Consider the following 15,861-nt stretch of genomic DNA (forward strand, 5'->3'; position numbering starts at 1 on the left):
CATGGGGGAGAAACAACACAATAATGATAATTAACACTTGTACAACACTTGAAATGTATAATCACTTCCCATTACTTTACCTCATTGATTCTCTCCACAAACATCTTGTGTGGGTTTTACAGTCTCCATTTTACCAATGAGGACAGCGAAGCTCAAAGTAAGAGGGACTTGCCCAGGATCACATTCCAGTAAAGGAAAGAGTCTTAGAAATAGTATTCTGACTCTAAAACTGTAACAGATTCCATTGAAAACTGGCTATTTTAGTCCAATATCTGTATAAGTGCATGCTGATAAGACTTCATGAATGTGGTTCCCCCAGGATACTATCTTGGGAAAGGGTGCAGTGCACATGGATGATTAAAGGAATCAAAGGAGATCCAGCTATGGGGAGAAAAGTGGAAAATGTCATAGGAGGAAAACGAGGGCAGGAATGAGCTGAACCTGTTGATCGGGGGAAGGAGACAGACCTTCCCAAGCAGAAGAACTGTGGTTGGGAATAATGAGACAAGTCTAGGAGAGACTGGAGATGTAAATATAAGGGTAAGGGAACTAGAACTCCTGGAATATTCTTTCAGTTGCTTCAGGGAGCCCTCAAGAGAAGTTGCTGTGAGCACTCATAAGAGGATGTTCTGCTCTGGTGCCTCAATAAGTAGAAAAGGGGGTTGCCAAGTGAGTTATATATAGAAGTTGTGCAAGGGAAGTTCTTATGCAAAATGACTAAACATGCTTCATTGCCCTGCCTGGTTACTTATAAATGTTGTGTATGTGCAGAAGTTGATGGTGGTCTGGGCATTGTCTATGAGATTTCTCAGAGAGTAAAATGAGAATAAAGTTGTCTAAGAGACAAAGAGCCTCTAGATTACTTGCAGCTCTTGACAATCTGCTTCTCTGCTCCAGTGGAGGCAGTTTTAGCCACATTCCCATCAAGCATTTCCTATATCTTGCACTGACATCTTAGAACATGGGGGAGACAGGGGGGCAGAGCCTTACTCAAAGGAGGAACTGACAGCTTGGGGGTGGGGAGGGAAGAGAGACCTGATGTAGATTTGAATGGTCTCTATAGTTACGCAATTTTTCTAGCCACAAATCGCGTATTAAACCACTGAATTCATAAGACAAAAAGACTACTGTGCATTTGGGTCACTCCAGTTACCTTGAGATCTGGGACCCATGGGGCTGGGGGTGGCATTGGGTCAGGTCGGTAAGACAGCAACCTGAGCACAAGAGAGAGCTCCAAACTTTTGGGAGTCAGTGCCTGACTGGCTGCACTCCCATGAGTGCAGCTGTGCAGCTGCAGTAGCCCTTCAGAACTATTCGAAACAGAGACAAAAGGGGTCAGCCAGACACTCTGGCAGTGCCCAGGCACTGGATGTGAGCAGGCCCCAGGAAGGGGGTGTGATCTCAGGCAAAGAAACTCTTTAGCGGAGGGTAGTGCCTCAAGAGGGATTCATCTCATAGCTGGTAGCTGCCAACATTCCAGCAGGTGAAGGGATTGAAATGCTAAGATCTGAACAAAGTGATAAATCTGAGCCCAGATTTTCAATATATGTGTCCTATATCCAACCATTCTTAAATTGTTCAGGATTTGCCCTTTTCCAAGTGTACAACTTCCTGAATAAATGACAATAGATCCCTTTAGGGAGGGATTGAGCTGATTATTAGTATATATACTTAACATGGTATGATAGGGCATTCCCTTCTGGGGACTTTGCTTCTCTTTCAGTCAATAGGTTCCAAGTCAAATACTGGCTCAGATCCAGAAATTGGATTAGGGACATGACTTTTCATTGGATTATAAGTAGTCTCTTGATCACCCATTTTTTTATTTCTTTTGTTTGTATAGATTGAACATTACCCTATCGGCTTGCTCTAGAAATTCTGTCTTCTATTAACCATCTCCATGGATTAGGGCAATTGTGACTACCTTTCTTTTAGTGGTTCAGTGTGGCTACCTGGCCCCTCTTCAGGATGCTGCCATTACCATTGCTATCAGTGAGTCTGATTCTGTAATGATATCTGCTACCAACAGGCTGGCTCTACCGAGGATGTTCACTATTGAAACTTCTCATTGATGTTAGTGCTCCTCTACTAGGGCATTCCTTGTCACTTTGGTTAAAAGAACGTCTTCTGGGGCTCCCACAAAACAAAGTTTTCTGTTGCGTTTTCTCAACGTTTTTAGTGTATCCACTTCAGCATGCCTCCTACCCAGAGCCCTTCAGCCCCTTCTTCCACTGTTTGCCACGGCAGTTCTGACATTTCTACTTCACTGCTTTTGCTAAATATCCAAGATCCATTCTAGATAATGCTTTAGCACTGTTTCCTGAGGTATTAAATCCTTTTCACAGAGTATCACAATTCCTATTAGCATATGCTATCTAGATCCTATAGTTTATTTGGGAGGGATGTGTGTGTGTGTGTGTGTGTGTGTGTGTGTGTGTGTAGATATGATAGATAGATTTTTTTTTTTCTTAAAGGACTCAGTACTTCCTCAATTGGGTCATGTTGTGATTTAACTCTAGTTCTTGGTCTGATGACCAATATGGGATGTGGGAGTAGATCCTAAGGTCCTGTATTAGTTATCCATGCTGTGTAACAAATTACCTCAAAATCTAACAGCTTAAAACAACAAAATTTATTATTTCACAATTTCTGTGGTTGAAGAATTTGGGTACAGCTTAACTCTGTGTTTCTGGTTCAAGTTCACTCATGAGATTACAGTCAAGATGTTGCTCGGGGTTATAATCATTTGAAGTCTTGTCTGGAACATCTGCTTGCAAGATGGCTCATAACATGGCCTTTGGCAGGACGTCTTAGTGGCTTGCTGGCAATTGGTTTCAGTTCCTTGCCTTGTGGATCTTTCCATAATGCTGCTTGAGTATCCTTACTACATAGTAGCTGGCTTCCTCTGGAGTGGGTAACTACTCCCTCCCAAACCCACCCCCCCCCGAAAAAAAAAACCCCAGGAGGGAAGCCACATGTCTTTTATGAGCTAGCCTCAGTAGTTATACTTGGGAACTTCTGCAATATTTTGTTGGATAAAAAAAGTTCCATTCAGAGCAAAAGTAAACATGGGACCACTGGGCCATCTTTGGGTCTGTCTACCACAGAGCAATGTGTTATTTTGCAAGAAGAAGTTCTACATCATCTTTAGGCAAGGTTTGAATGCTAGCCTTTGGCAGAAGGAGTGAACCAATTTGGCAGACCCAAAGTGTCTAGGGGAATCTTAGGATTTGAGGTTTTTGAGTGCATCAAACGAGATGTTCCTATCCCAAGTCTCTAGGGTTCACCCTTTCCTAATTAGGGACCAGGTTCTGACGTGGAATACCTTCTAGGTTGACAATTCTACCTCCTTTGGGGCTCTGCTATTATAATTAAGTCCTGAGTCTGATACTCAGTTTTCTCTGCCTTCTGGCTACAGGATATGAGAGTTGTTTGTTTGTTTGTTTGTTTGAATATGCTTCTAAGGAAGCCTTCTGGTATTAACATCTAACTTTAATTAGTAATTAATCACACTCAGTCTTTCATTGTTTTTCTCCAATGCATCTCTTCTCCCTGCAATAGCCATCCAATTCCATAAATTATGGAATTATTAAATTATTATTATATTAATAATAATAATTTATTATTGACAGATAATAAATTATTATCTACCCCATCTCCTGAATGCTTGACACATTATAGTGCATACTCTATCACTGTGTCCTACCCTACTTCATCCTATAAAAGTTTCTAAATTTCACTATTAAAGTATATCAGGGTCTAACAGTGCTTCATCTTATCACTGTGGACAAAGTCCTTGTTGTGGCCTATTTTAATGTCTGCTTTTCCAGACATCTATACCAATATTGCCATAGAGGTTCACTAAGAAATAAGCTCTCAGATTTGTATGCTAAAAGGTGATTAGGAAGTGCTTTTGTGAATGAAGGAAATAAGATGGGACAGAAAGAGAAGCTGAACTGCAGTACAGTTACAAAAAAGGTCTTAGTCAATCGCATGGGCTACTCTGGATATGGGATGACCCTTGCAGAGTTTACCTGAGCTGATACCTCTGCATTTAGCAGTCATTGGGTAGGGACTGCTTCCTGGAAAGGATGAGAATTCAGACAAAGCAACTGTCTTCAGCTGAGGGTAATTCCCCCAGGGAGACGTCAGCCTAAAACTCTGAGCTACCCATAGTCCCAGCGTCTGGGGGAATGGGTGCCTTAATTCTAAATGGAGTGGTCTGGGTGGCACAACACAGCATCAGGCCTGAAATTAGAGGTAGGCATGTAAGGACCCTAGACACAAAATTTAAGGAGGCACTCACTCTTAAGTGTCAAACTGCATGTGCACCATCCTGAGAGTGAATGCCTCCTTAAATTCTGTGCCTTGCTTGCCTCACCCTAGTGCTGTCCCTGCACAGCATTCCCAATTGTGTGTAATGCACTTAGCCCAGAGCCTGACATATGGTGAGCGCTTAGAAATTGTTATTAAGTTGTCATTATTGCTTTTATTATTATCTCATAGTTCAGCACTTACTGGGGTGTCCATATAACTTGAATAGGACAAGTGACTGAGTGAAGCGACTTTCTAATCCTGGTTCTATGTTTGTTTGATAAGAAAGGTGTCATCTTTTTTTTTTTTTTTAAGATTTTTATTTTTATTTGTCAGAGAGAGAGAGAGAGGTAGGCAGAGGGAGAAGCAGACCTCCCTCTGAGCAAAGAGCCCAATGTGTGGCTTGATTCCAGGACCCTGGGATCACGACTCAAATGAAGGGCAGCTAGTTAACTGACTGAGCTACCCAGGTGTCTTCTTTTTAAACCAGAAATGCCTTTTTAGAAGTTGGAGCTTCTGACGTTGAATACGTAGACATGATTGGTTATATACCCATTGCTCTTGCTAATAGAACTCCAAAATTTGGGGTATCAGATACTCAGATGTATCAGGGGAAACTGAAGCTCCTGGTCAGTCCTGGGAATGAATTCTAATTGGCCTAAGCCAATCATGGTGATCCCATTCCTTTTGCCTGTGATTAACTTAACCCTGTGTGCCTGATATGATTCTGGCCAATGAGATAAGGGAAAGTCTGCAGCAGGCTTCTGGGAAATATTTTCCTCCTTGATGAAAAGAAACTCTCTTGAGGAACTATCCTGGGGATGTTGCCAATACTTGACTCCTAAGATGCAAATATCTTAGACTCATGAGAGAGCAACCATCTTGGGATCATGAGGGTAGCCAGCTAACAGGTTTTATGAGCAAGGGTTTTCCAGAGAAATAGATGAATAGGATATACATATAGGAAGAGATTTGTTATAAGGAGTTGGGTCCTGCAGTTATGGAGGCTGAGAAGTCCCATAATCTGCTCTCTGTAAACTAGAGAACTATGGAAACCAGTGGTATCATTCTGTGTAAATCCAAAGACCTCAGAACCAGGGGAACCAATGATATAGATTCAAGTTCAAGTTTCGAGGTCTGAAAACAAGGAATGCTGAGAGCCTGAAAATGTTTCAGCACTCTCAGCCAGGAAGAAATGGTGAAATTCTCCCTCTGCCTCTTTGTTTTATTCAGGCCCTCAATATTTTGGTTGACGCACACCCACAATGGGAAGGGCAAACTACTTTCCTTAGTTCATTGATTCAAATGCTTATTTTATCAAGAAATACCCTTACAGACAAACCCAAAAATGACGTTTAACCAAATATCCAGCCACCCTGTGATCCAGTCAAGTTGACACATAAAACCAACCAGCACAAGTCCCCCCAGTCTATCAAGTTGGCACCCACATGCATCTCCTTAAATTCTACTTAATATCCACATGAAGACAACAACAAGGTCATAATTCTGTGTAGTATGATATAACTATCCTGCATACAACTGAAAATGCACTAACCTCTTCTCCAGAAGAGGAGGAGAAGTCCTTGAATGGTGTTTACTCTTTTTGAAATCCTAAACCAAACTACTATGATGTAAAATTAGCAATATTTAAATACTGCTATAAAGCCAAGATATCTTATTTTATGTAAGAGAATAAGAAAGGACAGAAAACAAAGATACATACATACAGAAAAATATATTCATGGCAATAATGGAGGAAGCACTCATGACAATTACAGTCTTTGTTTCTGTAACTGGTCATGTGGTCATAGCTGGTATTTATAACTACCTTCTTTCTCTATCCATTCTGCATTCCCTTTACCTTCAGCAAGCACCTCAGCTGACCACGGTTTTTTTTTTTTTTTTTTTTTAAAGATTTTATTTATTTGACAGAGAAAGCACGAGATAGCACAAGCAGGCACAGCAGCAGAGGGAGAGGGAGAAGTAGGCTCCCGGCTGAGCAGGGAGCCTGATGTGGAGCTCCAATCCCAGGACCCTGGGATCATGACCTGAGCTGAAGGCAGTCACCTAACCAACTGAGCCACCCACGAGCTCCTGACCACAGTTCTTTACCTAGTGAGGTGACCCAAACCTTTATTCCTAAAAGTCTGGGCCATTAGTAGTTCTGGCTGGATTGGGTTGTTGTTGTTGTAGTTTTTCATTGACGTTAATCACTGGACTAGGTAATACTAAGAGATGCCCTACGGGATCTCCTGTATTCTGGATATACTTTCCCTGATTTCCGTGATGGAATGGCAGTCCAGTTTCTCCAGCCAAAACAGTAACTCCTTATCTACCTGTTGATTTCAAGGCATGGGAAGTCCAAATCGGCTGGATGGCACTTCTAGATCAATGAAATCATTGCTGTCTCTCTTGTTGGAAGTGTCCTCTTTGTGGAACTAAGATCCCTAGGCTGGTAGAACATAGTGTTGTAGGAACAGAAAGCAAAAATTTTGCTAGTGGGTCACCAGGGGTAATAGTAAGCAGCGCTGTTCTTATTTCCACACCTTCATTCCTGGATCCATGAACCCTGGCTATGTGAGAAATAGCAGCATATATTGATGGAGAGCATATATAGCCTTCTGGGGAACTTTGCTTCAGCACTGCAAGCTATCGCCACCAAGCTGTCACTGTAAATGATTCTTCAAAAGGCAATTCTAACGTTCTATGAAGCCAGCTGCTTTAGGGTGGTGGGGAACATGGTAAGATCAGTGAATTCCATTAGCATGGACCCACTGTCAAATTCCTTTTATTGTGAAATGATTTTCTTAATAAGAAATAGTGCTATCTAGAATGACACGATGATTGGTAAAGCATTCTGGAAGTCCATAGATGGTAGTTTGGGGAGAAGCATTGCATGCAGGGAAGGCAAATCTGTATCCAGAGTGTTTATTCCAGTAAGAACAAAATAGTGTTGCTTCCATGATATAATTAACCTGCCACAGGGTAGCTGGCTGATAACCTCAGGGAATGGTACCAAATAGGGGACTCAGTGTTGGTCTCTGCTGCTAACAGATTAGGCACTCAGTGGTAGACTTAGCCAGATCAGCTTTGGTGAGTGGAAGTCAGTGTTGCTGAGCCCATGCATAACCTCCATCCCTGCCACTATGCCCACTGCACAATGACAGTCGTGACTGAGGAAAGAGACTGGTGTTCACAGAGTAGCTCTGTCTCTCAGTCTGTCCATTTGATTATTAAAATCTTCCTCTGCTGAGGTCACCCTTTGGTAAATATCTACATGGGACACAAATATCTTCTTCTGCCCATTCAGAGAGGTCTATCCACATACTTCTTCCACAAAATCTTTTGTCACCAATGATCTAATCTTATTCCTTCTAAGTCTCTGGCCATCCAGCCAAACCATGGACCATGACCCATGAATCAGTATATAATCACATATCTGGTCATTTTTCCTTCTAAGCAAAGTGAACTATGCACTGCCCCCAAAGTTCTGCCCTTGGGAGGATTTCCCTTCACCACTGACCTTCAAGTTGTAGTGCTGCAGTTGTCCACTTTCAAGTGGTGCCAATATATCTTGTAGAACCATCTATAAACCAGGCCTGAATTTCATATCCTCTGTCAGCTGATCATAGGGAACGTCCCATGAGACTATGCAGACTGGGAGAGAGAAGGTAAAGTGGCAGGAATGGGGATGATAGATACTTGGGCTACTTCTTCATGTAACTTATTTGTGTCTTCAGAGTCTGCTTAGGCCTGATTACATATACACCACTTCTGTTGATAATGGTACACCCAACTTTATGATTTGCTCTTTCAGATAAACTCAGTTCATGACGGGAAGCTCAGGTTGCATGGTAACTTGGTGGTCCATTGTTAAGCAGCCAATCTCTACTAAGGCCTAGTAGCTGGCCAAGAACTGTTTCTAAAAAGGAGAGAAGTTATCAGTGGAAAGCTGTAGGATTTTCTTCCAAAGTCCTAAGAATTGTCACTGCAATTCATGGGAGCCTGCCAACAGCTCACAACAGCATCCTGACCCACCACAGACATGTCAAGCTCCATTGGAACTGCCAGATCATATGGCCCAAGTGGCAGAGCAGCCTACACAGCAGCCTGGACCTGCTGCAGAGCCTTCTTTTGTTTTGCGACCTGCTCGAAACTGAAACTTTCAGGTCACTCAGTAAGTGGGTCATAGTAACACACCCACATGAAGAATGTGTTGCCTGCAAAATCTGAAGAAGCCCACTAGGCATTGTCCCTCTTTCTTGGATGTAGGAGGGGCCAGATGTAACAATTTACCCCTCAGATTAGAAGGGATATTTCCACATGCCCCACACCACTGGATCCTTACAAATTTCATGGACAGAGAAGGCCTCTGAATATTAGATTTATCTTCTATCTTCTGGTATGCATATATTACCAGTAGGTCTAGAGTAATTGCTACTTCTTGCTCACTGGGTCCAATCAGCACAAGGCCATCAATATAATAGAGCAGTGTAATATCTTGTAGAAGGAAAAGGTGATCAGGATCCCTGTAAACTAAATTATGACATAGTGCAGGATATACCCCTGAGGAAGGACAGTGAATTTATAATCCTTGCCATTTCAGCTGAAAGCAAACTGCTTCTGATGGGCATTATGGACAGGGATAGAAAAAAGGCATTTACCAGATCAATAGTTAAAGGCCCAGTACTAGGCATGTGTTCAATTTGCTCGAGCAATGAAACTACATCTGTACAACAATTGTAATTGAAGTCACCACCTGGTTAAGTTTATAGTAATCCACTGTCATTCTCCAAGACCTGTCTTTTGCACAGACCAAATAGGAAAGTTGAATTGAGATGTGGTGGGAATAGGCACTCCACATCCTTCAAGTCCTTGACAGTAGCATTAGTTTTTACAATCCTTTTAGGAATGCACTATTGCCTTTGATTTACTATTTACTATTTACTATTACTATTTACTCTGACTGGTAGACCATAGTGACATTTGGGTCTCCTGGAATTAATGTCAATTTGGAGGGTGTTCCTGAAGGGTCTGATGGTTTTCTTTTCTCTAATGCACATATCCCCCTCCCTCTGGGGGAGAGGCATCTCCCTCTGGAAGAAAGATTAACAGTATCAATTTTTGGTAGTATGCCAAAGTCCTTCCTCAAGGCAATGAAGACTTCCCTTCATTCAAGGGATTCTAGGTCTATAAACAGATCTGGGACTTGACTGAGGGATCATGGCTCTCTGTTTTTATGATTCAGGTTGGACTTTTATTCACTTGACTTGGGATTTTTCTGCTTACACAGATCAAGTAAGAATTTAGTAAACTTTTTATCTAGTTTACTTCTAGGAGCAGCAAGATCAAGTAGTCAATGCCGTAGATCTGCATGAATCAGACTTCTGATTTCTGCTTTGATTCTGCTGTCCATTGTGGTGATTCTGCCTACCTTGCCTTTGGCTCTTGAGTGCACCCACTTAGATCCTGCCACTTCAAGGTCCAATTACTCCCACTGAATTTTGGTTTCCCGATTAAACGGCTGAGTTCCCACTGTAAGGCCTGGCCTACAGAGAGAGTAATCATGGAGCCCTTCTAGGATTCTGGGGCTCCCCTCACAAATTTATTTCTTATTCCTCTCATAGTCTTGGTGAAAGGTATGTCTCTGCACCCTCCCAGTGTGGGTGAGTAGGTCCTAAATGACAAATACACCGTAATGTTGCAGTCTCTCTGCCTTTAAATCTCTTCTATGTTAAATCAAGCAGGTCAGGCATGTCTGATTCACTTATCATAAGCCACATTTTCATCTATGTTTTAGCCAACCAAATAAACTTTTAGGGCCCCTTCTAACTCCCCAAGTTGTAACACTAGATGTAGAATCTCTGCTTAGTGAGCCCATATCCATAAATTTGGCCCAATCTAACTTTATGATCCTTCCACCATTATTCCACATCCTTAGTATCCATTCCTAATAAATGTTTCCTTCATTTCTATCTGCATAAATTAGAAAACTCAACTCGTTTTAGTATAGTACACTTCCTCACTTCCCCATAAGGAAGAAGTAAAGAAAAGTGGTGGAGGGGGTTATTGAGGAGAATCAGCTTTGCCTTCATGGGAACTGCCTTAGAGGAGGCCATTACAAGTTCCTTGGGCAATGCAGAATTAATCCCCCCACAAGTGGGCCTATACCAGTAATTGTGGGGAGGCCTATTCCACTGGCAGAGAGGGACCATCAGAATTTAGGAGCCCAATGTCCCTGACTTCATCAGGGTCTTCCTACATGTCCCCACCTCCCCATTTACAGGATCCCATTCTTTCCCAGTCAATGCCCTCACTTCAGTAGTAGACTCCCTGAGAGTCTGAGTGTTGAACTTGTGTTATAATTCAACCAGTCACCAGAGGAAGTTCTACATTTTATTTTAAATAATTTCAGCTCTGCAGCTATCAGAAATAGGGTTCCCTTCGTGGCACACATAAAAGCTCTTTGGTCACTTATGTGGTGCTGGAGTTGGAAATTCAAATCCCTGAGTATACCTGTAATTAGAATATAATTTACACCAAATAGCAGGTTTATTGTATAGAGTCTTTATCAAAATATCAAAACTGGTTCAGGGGTGCCTGGGTGGCTCAGTGGGTTAAAGCCTCTGCCTTCAGCTCAGGTCATGATCTCAGGGTCTTGGAATTGAGCCCCGCATTGGGCTCTCTGCTTGGCAGGGAGACTGCTTCCCTTCCTCCCTCTCTGCCTGCCTCTCTGTCTACTTATGATCTCTCTCTGTCAAATAAATAAATAAAATCTTAAAAAAAAAAACAACAACAAAAAACTGGTTCAGAGTATGGCCCAGATTCACTTCAGGCCTTACCTGCCTGGAACCACAAAGAAACTTGCATTTATTTTCACATTCAGTCTTTGAATAATACCATTTTGTTCATCCTTTAGAAGGTAAACCGCAGAAAGGGACTAGAATGAGGAAATGGAAAGCTGACCAGAGGCTGGACAGCATCTTGTTCCTGACACAAGTCTGGGCATACTTGCACCAGAAGACAGGTACCTGTACTACAAGGACAATAGCTCCAGTGGGGAGGGTAGGTCAGAGTGAGTTTCCAAAGAAGGCACTGAAGTGGTAGGAAATGACCACATACTGATAAGTGAGCAGGCTTGAGAGATGAAGGAAAGAGTTTATAACTCTTTTTAGACTTGTGTTACTGTCCCCCAGACTATCTGTTAAATGTTGCTGCTCTGCCTGTGGGTGACTCTTGACAGTGGGGTTCCATCCAGCCCAGCCAGCCACTCCTGAACTTGGTGCTGCTGTTGGCTGACACTTGCATTTGTCACTGCATCTGTCTCACCCGTGAATATCTGCTGGGGTGTATGTTCAGCTCACAAGCCAGTATAGTAAACTCCCTGTTCCAGGAATGGATCCCTCTCCCCTGCACAGGCAGTCAGGGATTGCTAACATACGTTGGCGGCAGCTGACCGTGCAGGGGCGATCCCCTGATTCACATCAGAGCAGTCATTTTCTCTGTTGGGAATTTGTAGTCATGACCATGAGAGATCTGTAATGCGTAAACTTGGAAGCTGTGGGGTAGCCATCTTCCACCTCTCATGCACACAGAGAAGTAAAAAGGCCAGTCTGCAAAGAGGAAAAGACAGTTTCCTCCTTGCTTCCAGTCTGGGCTTTTCCCTTAAACATCTGTTACACGTTTTATCTCTGTCCCTCACTTGGCTGCTGTCACATCTGGGCTGGCACTGACATTACTGTTCTGTACACGTACTGCTTTTCTTCCCAAGTATATTTACTCTAAAGGCTTTCACTTCCATGAGTTAGCACTTGACCTTATTGACAATCAACAGTCAATTAGAGTCCCCTAGATGGGTACAAAGGCCACCACCTGAGCACACAAAAGTAGTGCTAGAGCAGTGAGCAGAGGAGCTGTGATGCCTGGGGTTTGATAAATATTTTCATTTCACCAAAGAGCCCATTATTCTGCCATTCACAGGTTTTGTGTTTCACTGCGTATGCGTTTATCCTCTGTGCCTTTGTTCTGTTCCGGTCTTTGTGTATGCCCTTGCTCTTGCACTTTCTCTGGAAGCTCTGTTGCCAAGAAACAAGGAGAGGCCAAAACTCTTGAGGTGAAACTCAGTGTTAATAAAAAAGCGGAAAGGAAAGTTGGCAGACATCAGGTGTGCTTTGGGCCTGCTTGAATCTATACCAGAATCGATGTTTTGACAGCAACAAGATCAAGGAAATTGGTCTAGGGAAGTGAGGTTATTCCATGCCAGGAGTTTTACAATTGCCAGAATGAAACTGGTGTGCAGCCCTTGACCTCAAAACAGACTCAGTCCTATGTCATAGTGGTTTTGATTCAAAGCAGAGGCTTTGAATTGCAATGAAGAGTGCTTTGGGAACATTGGAATTTGACACATGCACTTAATACCGGGATAATGAGTGTTTAAATTTTTATTTTTTAAGTTAGTACAGTATTTAAGTCTAGAATTATTTGAGATGGAAATCAGGCTATTGGATCCATCTGTATCATTGGTATCCAACTAAATACCTTAATTTACCATTATTTCTAAAATTTTTAAGATTATTATATTCTATTTGTGGTTTTGTTGTTGTTATTTTGTTTTTTTCTGGTAGAATTACCATCTCACTGGCTATCACTCTGGTTTATACTGTGTGTGTTAAATAAGTACTTGCATTTCTGTGTGAATGCATATCTAAATGCTAATTTAGAAAAGTACTTCTCCAATTTAAGTGTGCCTTAGAATCACCTAGCGATCTGGTTAAAATGTAGATTTTGATTCATTTACTAGGCCGGTGGGGCCTACACTACACTACTGTATCTTGAATAGCAAGGATTTAGAAGACCGGACAGAAAGAGTATCTTCCAGATGGATACCTTTTGTTGTTTTTCCTTTTGTGTCCAAGTCAGTGGTAAGGTGAGTTAAGCAGTGAATGCAGATGACACTCTGGATAGGAGCACTACTCTTGATCCTGTCACTAATTATGACTTTGGGCAGATCACTCACCCTATTAGACTTCAATTTTCAGTCTTATAAAATGAGGCAATAGGGCTGAATTATGCTTCAAGCTGTCCTGAGGAACTTTATAGCCACACAGAGATACCTCAGGGGTGCCCCAAGAAAAGTGTGGGGCTAGTATGAGGAGGAAGAGGAGCAGTCACAGCAATGGAGAGAATGTGTCCTGTCACTAAGCAGGTGACTTTGAGAAAGAATGCAGTGGTGGATCATTGGTCAAATTATTTTGTTTAATTATCATTAATAACAGAATTGAAGCCAGTATGGTTCCCGCTTCCGGGATTTTAAAGCACTCATTATTTTAAAGAAGTCCGAAAATTAATCCTGGTCTTCTTACTGGTGGGATCTAGAGGTCTTAAGATCATGCTTCATGGCAAAGAGGGTGGGGAAGGAGGGGGAAATACCAACTGAACAAGTCAGCAGCCACCAAAGCTATCGAGCTGTCTCTGGGAACTGATCCACTCTCTCTCCTTCCCTCTGCGTTCCCAGTGGATCTTTTTTCCCAGTGCCTCCTGGGGAACAGGGAGGTGACTAATTCATTCAACCACCACTCTTGGGCAGAGCTCCAAGGGGTGCTGATCACCCAGGTCTGACCTGGGTGAGGCATACATGCTGAGATTGCTTTTATGTCTTCTATTTCCAGGAAAGAGAGACGTGGAGGGAGAAAGGAAAATTTTCCAGTGACACGTACTTATAGTTCAAACCCATTTTTTTTCTCATCCAAGACTGACTAGGATCACCTGTAGTGCTTTCACAACATAACTACCTACATCTGATTTCATTGGTTTGAGGAGGGACTTGGGCGGCATGGCTGTTTTTAAAGTTCCCCTGATGACTCTGCATGCAACCAGGGATGAGAACTGGTTTACCCCCAAGGCTTAGCATTTCCCCTCTTCTTTCAGTGAGTCCGTGGGCAACTTTCCCTGAATCTAGAACGGCCAGGTAAGAAGCCTGTGATTGATATGGATTATTTAAAGGCCATCTTGATCTGAATATTATAGTTAACTTTCTGTTCAAAAGTGATGTTCCGGGGCGCCTGGGTGGCTCAGTGGGTTAAGCCGCTGCCTTCGGCTCAGGTCATGATCTCAGGGTCCTGGGATCGAGTCCCACATTGGGCTCTCTGCTCAATGGGGAGCCTGCTTCCCTTCCTCTCTCTCTGCCTGCCTCTCTGCCTACTTGTGATCTCTCTCTGTCAAATAAATAAATAAAATCTTTAAAAAAAAAAAAAAGTGATATGTTCCCAGGCTCCAGCAGTGTTTCAGCCCCTGGAGCCTCAGGTGAGAAGACGGTTTTATTGGGGGGACTCCAAGACAGAACAATGGTTTTTAGGTAGCGGAGGCGTCAGACTGGTGTTCCAGGGACCCAGCTGTGCCTCCCTGAACTTCAGCATATATGGTATGTTTAGCTTAGCATAAGCTCCCTGGATGGCAGGGATTGCATCTGTCCCAATGTGCCAGACAATGGGCAAATGTGCTGTAGTCTTGCTGCTATAATTTTTCACTTAGGAGTGGAATTCAGAGCCATATCTCATGGATCCTGACACTAGGTTCCCGAGTGGGGCTCAAGCATTGTATACTATGACCTTATTCAACTGTACTGTTCTCTCTTTTTCTACTACCTTATCTCTCCTCATAGGGAGAAGGGAATCAGAATATATCACCCCAAAATATGCCAATTTGGCACAAAAGTTATTTTGAGCTAGAGACATTTGAGTTTCAACAGATGTAGAAAGAAACCTTTCTGGAGCTTCTTTCATCCAACTAAAAGCAGAAACTCCTGAGAAATAAAAACCGCCGTCAGTCCCCTCTGCTAGGGAAGATCTGTGGCCATGAAGAAAAATGAAAAGTCGACACTAAGATGAATCTGCATGAAAAACTTAGCTGGGATAACCTTTATCTTCCATTAACTTCCTTTTTATATTTACTTTCCCACAGTTTGCAATTACCAGAAGCCCCCAAAACCTTTTCCTTTGTCTTGTTACATCTCTACAATTTATCATTCTTTGTTGTAAGTGATGTATAAGATTTCAGGCCTATCCACCTCTTTGGTTCTTCACATCTTTTCTAAGAAGGCCCTCATGTTACATAAAACTCAACATCAAATGGAATTTGCATGTTTCTTCTCCTGTCAATCTGTCTTTTGTCAGTCTAATTCTCAGGATTCCAGTCAATGGACCTAAGAGGGTAGAGGAAAAAGACTTTCCTCTTCCTCTACAATTTCAACTGTGATAGCCAACAGCCCTCAGATCTATAGATCTCTCCCAGTGTTTGACTCATGACCTGTTGGAAAGCTACACCTGAATAGTTCATGGGCTTCCTCAAAACTCAACATTTACAAAACCAAACTCCTTGTCTATTTCTCAAAGTATCTCCTTTTTCTTACCATTCTTATCTCAGTTGTCAATAGCAGTTCTGTGCACCCTATAAATTGGGCTAAACTTCTCAGTCACCTACTATGTGCCATCCATTGTTCCAGCCACTGTACATACAATGATGAAAAAACCAGATAAGGCCTGCTTTTAT

The 15,861-nt window shown here is 42.4% G+C and overlaps 1 long non-coding RNA gene across 1 annotated transcript in view; it reads left to right on the forward strand.

Annotated features, from left to right (window-relative positions):
* Positions 1-14,156: 14,156 nt before the first annotated feature.
* Positions 14,157-15,861, forward strand: part of LOC132015024 (uncharacterized) — a 64,405-nt gene continuing 62,700 nt past the window's right edge. Inside the window, exon 1 of the long non-coding RNA XR_009403525.1 lies at positions 14,157-14,281. This is a non-coding gene — a long non-coding RNA (uncharacterized LOC132015024). The remainder of the gene's footprint in view (positions 14,282-15,861) is intronic.

Source organism: Mustela nigripes, chromosome 4, assembly GCF_022355385.1.
Source record: "Mustela nigripes isolate SB6536 chromosome 4, MUSNIG.SB6536, whole genome shotgun sequence".
NCBI lineage: Eukaryota > Metazoa > Chordata > Mammalia > Carnivora > Mustelidae > Mustela > Mustela nigripes.